We start from the raw sequence: 7,648 nt of genomic DNA on the forward strand, positions 1-7,648 counted from the left end.
CCTCTTTGCTTGGAGCAGTTCTTTAAGACACCCTACCTTCCTTTACAAACGACCGATCAAAACCTGCACACGTTTCTTCAAAATCCTTGCTTTTCTGTGCTTGATACTCTGAGCATGATGCGAAATCCCTACCTGTGCTCTCTTGCAATGTGCTACTTTGTAAAGCAGGCTTACTTTATGGGTTCCAAAAATCAATTAAGACATCTTTAACAAAATTAAACCCCTACCTGTAAAGTAGTTCTGTTGGTTAATGCTTCTGTGGCAGAAGCGTGTCTCCAACTTGAAACCTTGCATCTCCACTTTTTCAGAGGTCACTAAACTGAGAAATATTGGGTAGGCTACATCTCTGTTCTTTACACCACTACAAAGACTCTACTGTCAAGTGCTATGTTGCTGTGCTGATGCATGGAAAGCATTTGTTGTTCCAAAGCCTGTGAGTCACAAAAACGAAAGGCATTGAGAATGCAAATGAGCAAGGCCCAGTGTACTAAAGGCAGCATGGGAGTCAGAACCGCCAAAATACCTTTTGGGGATCAATTCTAATTGCAAAGAGGAGGGGCATAAAATACGTTGTGCGCTGCTGCTAGTGTACATCTTGCAATGCAACTGATCAGTAAATCCTTTGTATCATAAAATGAAGGTCAGGCTACAAACCAGCTGGGGGAGGGGGTGGGGGGGAATCACTGACTGCTTTATGACCTATTGTTTATACATCAGGCCCCAGAACAGCAGACATTTATGGATATCAATACATCTTGATTCAACAATATAGTGTATAAAGAAAACGGAGTACAAAGTATCATTAACGTCAAAGAGTACATGGTCCTGCTAAAGTTCTGCATACTTGCTGGATTTATTATATTTTTAGTTTAGAACGTTTGGTTGCGTTAATGGGAAACAGAGTCAGTAGAATGGTGTGGGCAATCTGCTAATATCTATGGTAGATAGAAATCTGGCTTTGATTTGTCATCATAAATTATGTTTTCGCTTGTTAGTTCTGTGTATCCCCGATGGTTCATTCCAGAGACCTCACAATTGAGAAATACTTGTCCCTTATGCTGTTTTTTATCCATTTAACAGCAGAATTATCCTTACCAAATATATAATGGAGCACTCACCAAACTGCACTCCCTTATTACTCTGTCCCTGATATTTCCTCATCCTCTTTAAAGAACTTTTGTTCCTTGCTCTGAATAATATTTGAGCATGTACTGGCCAGATGTTTACAGCTTCTAAGATCCTTACATATTGCCCGGGCTGGGCTCTGCTTATCATCCCACTTTAATATATCACTCATTCTCTGTAACCTGTCCTAATCAAGCTGATTTATTCTGTACATTACCTTTCTTTACCTCTCGAACATTCTTACTTACCTTACATTTGTGATTATATAACAAGCCTTCCACACATAATCCAGCGCAACCATGACATACTGCGCATTTCCTATATCTAAAGAGCTACACCATAGCAACCACTACACTGGCCTTCCAGTCATAAAGCACTCCACGACACTCATTCTGGCAGAAAGATGAGTTACCACTATAAAAGCGCCACAGGGCTGCTTACCATACCATATGTAATAATACTGAGCAGATTTTTAAGGAGACATTCCACAGTGTCATTCTGGCAAGACGTGGTGCCAGGGCAAAGGCCTGGTATTATTAAACAAGCATTGGCATAGTGAATAGGTCTCGTCTTTGGAACCTTATAAGTGTTTAGCCATGCAACAGTTGATGTTGTTGCACCAAGGATATTGTGCTGCATACCTAAATACTTATACGGCCCAAAGGCGAGACCTATTGGCTATGCCAATGCTTGTTTCCTATAGGTATTATTATTATCCAATTCAGATATCAGCCAAGGCATTTGCATACCACATTGGTTGTTCTTCGGATGTCACCATCTGACACCTTTAGTCTGTGTTGTGGCTAATTTTCATCTTCAGTTTTCCTTCTGGAACATGTGTCCCTTAGATATTATGGATTCACCTCTTTGAGGATTGGTTTCCAAGGAGGCGGGGGTTTCCCTTAGCATTCTTTTCATGAAGGTTTTTCTTCCTCCTCATAGGAGGTGATAATCATTCTAGCCTTCGGTAGTCCTTTACAACTTCCACTTTCTTTGGCAAATGTCCTCTGCTTGAAGGACTTGTTTCTCTCTTTATCCTTCTCTTTCTTTGGGAGCTGTAGGTCTTTCCCCCTTTTTTAGTGGTGGTATTTTAGAGGTTGCTTTGTATATATCCTGTCTCCTGTTGAGATATGTCTTACTGTCCTCAATCCTTGCAGTGCATGTGTGCACTGCCATCCAATATTTTGGGAGTTTACCCCTCTTCGTGGGGCTTGTTCTCTTCTTAGGTATGAACTCCATCTTTTATCAGAAGCTTCAGTCAGGTCTTGCGCCCTGATTTCTCTGTTTATTGGATGGTAATTGGTGGTTTGTTAAGGCCTTCCATGTGTTGACCTTAATTTCGACTATACCTTTTGTTGGACCCCAGTGGCAGTCTTCATTTCCTTTTGCAGCGAAGTTTCTACACCTGCTGTTTTCTTTTGAATTGCTGTTAACTGCCTGATGGCAGCCTCGTCAGTCAGTAGTGTTGGTTCATGGGCAATACCAATATTTTTCTGGGGTTGGTGGTGGCTCCACTCCCTCTCTCCTCTTCTGTGATTACCAATGTATTTTTGTGTTTGTATGTATCTTTGGATGGATACCTCTATTCTATGGTTGTTCCTTGTTCCTAAACTGGTCAGTCTGCCCTGTTTGCAGTGGGAGGCTCAGGTTTGTTTCTCTCACAAGGAAGATAATACTTTTGGTGTATTCTAATACATTTGTGTGTATGCATGCACATCTATATTTATATATACCGTAGGGCGTACCAATCTGCTTTGGTAGCTATGCCTTACTTGGTGCTCTAGTTCGACCGTGACTCGGTCGTTGCATATGCATTTTTTTTCTCTCTCGGCCTCTATGTTACATAGCCTTGGAGGGTTACCTTTTTCTCTAGGAGAGTTTTTTCTCCTGCTGAGAGTGGTCTGTATCAAACATTGTTGTTGTTCTTATCGCGATGCTTATATTCAGCATTGATGAGACCTCTTTCTTTCCATCATAGATGTGCTCTGAGATTCCCTTTACTCTGTCTCTAACAGGGTAGGGTTAGCACACATAATAATTTCCTCTTCAGCTCAATATGAGATTCACACCATCCTTCTGGTGGAGCATCGTCTTTGCTCACCTATAATTCTTAAGACAGCCTGGTCACTTTATGGGGCAGATTTATGTTAACTGGCGCATCCCCAGGGATGCGCCAGTTAACATGCGCCACAGTGCGCCACAGCTCCGCCAGCCATGGTGCGCCACATTTATAATGCGGCGCACCATGGTGCAAAAACGGCACAGATGCGTGACGCATCTGTGCCGGAAATGTGTCGCATTGCTGGAGTTGCGTCGCAAGCGCGACGCAGCTCCAGCAAGGCTCGGGGGTGCCCCATTTTACAATGCAGCATTGGCTTAAAAGTGACTGAGTGAAATCTCATAGATTTCACTCAGCCACTTTTGCGAGGCGCACCTGCCCCGGAACGCCCACCCTGCGCCGGAACGCCCACAAGCGGCGCAGGGCTTTACAACGTGACGCATCTGCCTAGATGCGTCATGTTGTAAATCGTTCGTAGGGATGCGCCACGTTTACGCCGCCTTGCGTGACGCAACAGCGGCGTAAACGTGGCGCAAGGCCCTCATAAATCTGCCCCTATGTCTTTAGTACTGGCTAGTCCTATTCAGGGATCTTTCATGAGTTCAGTTCTCAGACCCTTTGCCAGGGATGGTGTTGCTTAAGTGTCTAAATTCTGAGAAATTTGAAATTTGCAGCTAGATTTTTCTGTCAGATGAATAAGTGACATACCTTCGGTAATGCCTTATCTGGTAGTGACAGTGTAGGAAGCTGGCTCTATATATACTATACCAAAGTAAGGTATAGTGTGCACACAGTCCAGTGGATCCCCAAAGGCTTACAGAGGTAAACATAGATAATACCTTAATCTCTATTTGTGGTAGTGTGGGTGAGCAGTAAGGCTTTATCAGAGGGTAGTGTTAAGCACTTTTTGTACACACCCAGGCAAGAAATTATGTCACACACTCAAACACTGAACTCTAACCAGTTTGTTTTGTATAAAATATTTTAGTTGTATTTTATTTCTAGAACCAAGCAAGCCCTGGTACATTTAAGTGAAATAATACTTTGCAGGAATAATACAGTTGAATGTAAATGTATGTAATTGGTTTGGATACAGGTAGGTCAATTATTCATTAACTTTTTTTTTTAATCTTTTTATTGTTTTGCACTTTTTTTTGCAAGCCATACAGGATTTATTCAACAAAGCAAATACATCAAAAACAGAAATAAATAAGGTTAAACAGTCAAAAAGAGAAGTAAAAGAGAGATACCGAGAAAATAGAAGAACATATTCCAGGATTAAGGAAAAGAAAAAAAAAATGCATCATATGATATATACAATGGCAGATTATAATAATCAAATCAGCTCCCCCTGAATCCATTGCCAAACAGGGTCCCAGATTTTCCTACCAAGGCATCTTTTCCTTTTACCTTTTGTTCTATATATAGCTTCCTCCATATTATATGTGGCTAGGAGGCGTGCTCTCCATGCTTCAAATGAGGGAGAAGAGGGACTGATCCACTCTTGAGTGATACAGGCCCTCGTTATGGCCATGGATATAAATATAAGATCTTGTTTTCCCTCTGGTAACACATCCGAGGTTACCCCAATTAAAACATGTTCCCCCGTTAGAGTGAATGAATACCCAAGCACTATAATGAGAAATGTCTGAATTGCCTCTAAAAAATAAGCTAACAGTGGACATGCAAAAAACATATGTATCGTGTCTGCAGCTTGACAACCATATCTATTACATGTTGTACCAACCGTCGCGGGCAATTTTGAAATTTTTAAGGGCGTATAGTATAAGTCATATAGGGCCATGTAGTGCTGGGTACGGGCTCTACCAGTGACCAAAATGGTATTAGCCATAGCAATTGATTCTTCCAGGCAGATAGTTTCAGTACCTAGCTTCTCGGCCCATCTTGCTGTATAGAACTCTAAGTCATCTGGACATGTGGTCAAAAGAGCTCTATAATAATGACTGATCCTTTTTTTAGTAAAGAGGTCATCAATAAGGGGGATCCTAGCAATGCCAGAAACTTCCAGGGATGACAAGGAGTTAAAAAAACTATGAACCTGTAAGTATTTAAAATAGTTCTGATTTGAGAGATTATATCTAGATATTAGTTCCGAGAAAGTAAGTAGCCGACTGTTCTGCCATAGATCGTTCACACATTGTATTCCTTTATTGCGCCACCGAGACATAACCGAGTCCTGAAACAAGGATGGAAATATTTTGTGAGCAGAAAGGGTGAATAAATCGAGAGTTTCCTAATACCCAGCTACTGTCTAACTATCTTCCATGCTCCAAATGCTGCTTTTAGCGTCTTAAATTATTTTTTTTTATAATAGCTTGGCTCTATATTTTTTAGAAAGCAGCCGTGACACTCTTCTCCCAATATAAGTTCATAAATAGAAGGGAACTGACTCTGAGGAATCCTTACTTTTTCTCCAATAATCAAAGGAGAAATAGACGCAACATAATAGTACAAAAAATATGGAATACCCCAACCCCCCCTGGATTTTTGTAGGATCATCTTTTTATAAGATCTGCGATGTTTTTTATAGCCCCAAATAAACCTGGATGTCATTCTTTCCAATTGTTTAAAATATGACATGGGGAACTCAAGTGGAATAGACCGAAACATATAAAGAAACTTTGGGAGTATAGACATTTTTAATACATTGTTCTGGCCAAAAAAAGATAAGTGATAATGGTCAATCCGTTCAAGTGTAGTATTTGCTTTTTGAAGAACCGCGTTGAAATTTATAGCTGGGATATCTGATAAAGGGAAGGTAATTTTAATACCCAGATATGTTGCTACTGGTACTAACGGAATCGATAGAGGCGGGGACTGACCTACACATAAATTTTGGGTCTTAGCTATATTCAGCTTATAGCCAGAAAAACTCCCAAAGCGAGTAGCCAGATCCTCTATCACTGGCAAAGCTTTATGGATACTGGTTGTGAGCACTATTATGTCATCGGCATAAGCGAGGGCTCTATAATTAGTATTAGCTACAAAAACTGGTGGAGTTTCAGATGCTGAGTTCAATTTATTTAAGAATATATCTAAATAAAGAGCAAACAAAAGTGGAGAAGAAGGACAACCCTGTCGGGTGCCTCTAGAAATGGTAAAAGACCCAGATTTTTTTAAGCCAAATTTTTTACAGGATATGGGTGATGAGTAGAGAGATTTTAAAGCTGAGATAATCTGTGGACCAAATCCTTTAATTGCTAAAATCTCCCACAGATATGGCCAGGCTACCCTGTCGAATGGCTTCTCGGCATCCAACAGGGTAATGCCAAGATCACATCTCATCACTTCGGCCCGATCCATTAAAGTAATTACACGCCTAATATGGTTTGAGGTATCCCGGCCAGGAATAAAGCCATGCTGCATTGGCGAAACTATTGTGGAGATTACCCCCGATATGCGAGATGCTAAGATCTTCGAGAAGATCTTACTATCCGCGTTTATAAGCGAGATTGGTCTAAAAGATGAGGGAAGAAGAGGGGGTTTGCCTTTCTTTAGAAAGGCCATGATTGTAGAATGGCTCCATGACGGAGGTGCTGTCGCATATTGAGCCTCTATAAAATATTTGGAAGAAGGGGACCCCTATATAATATAGTAGCACTTGCTATACATAGGGAAGAAACAGAGTTAGAAAAGGTCTATAGCAAAGTGACATATTGATTAGATAATACAATTTACGGTTTTTTGTAAATAAAAACCTAGAATGAAACAGTATATTAAGTCCAGTTGTGTACAGAAACCAATGAGCAAAATAATTTCTGATAGAGCTTTATTGTTTATTGTTGTTGACTATTTTTCTTTTGTTTTCTACTGTTTTTTGTATATATAGTTTTTATAAGTGATTATGTGTTTAAATTTTATATAGTCTTCAATTGAAAAATACAAAAGAGAAAATACAAAATCAATAGACATGAAACATATATACAGGGATGAAGGCAAAGCGGTAGACACCACTACGCGTGTTTCGGCTCTTGAGCCTTCTTCAGGTGACCGTCTATTGTTAGAGTTTCAAAGAGTCCAGGACTCACAGTTAGGTGTGGCGTGGATATAAAAGGTCAGTCGGTAAAGGCAGCTTCTTAAGATCTTGAGATGTGGAACGATGTAGTCCTATAGCTTGTCATATGATGTTATGACATCAGAGAAAAGGAGGTGGTAAAACAGTATAGAGGAGGTAGCTTAGATTAAGACCGTTATTTGTGTTGACATTTGTAGAACCTCCACGAAGATAACTTCCAGTGAGTAGATGGTAAGGTGATGAGAGCAATAGTGAAGGAAGCGAGTATTTATCTCCACAAGTTGATAAAATATCCGGAGGCGAGCAATAATGATGTATAATTGTTAGCACAAATATTTTGTATCCACCTAAAGATAAAGTAGAAAGGATGTCCCAGGAGCGGAAGATACTATGGAGGATGATCTGGTCATAGCATTGCCCGTGAGGTT

Source organism: Lissotriton vulgaris, chromosome 1_1 (genome assembly GCF_964263255.1).
Source record: "Lissotriton vulgaris chromosome 1_1, aLisVul1.2, whole genome shotgun sequence".
Classification (NCBI taxonomy): Eukaryota; Metazoa; Chordata; class Amphibia; order Caudata; family Salamandridae; genus Lissotriton; species Lissotriton vulgaris.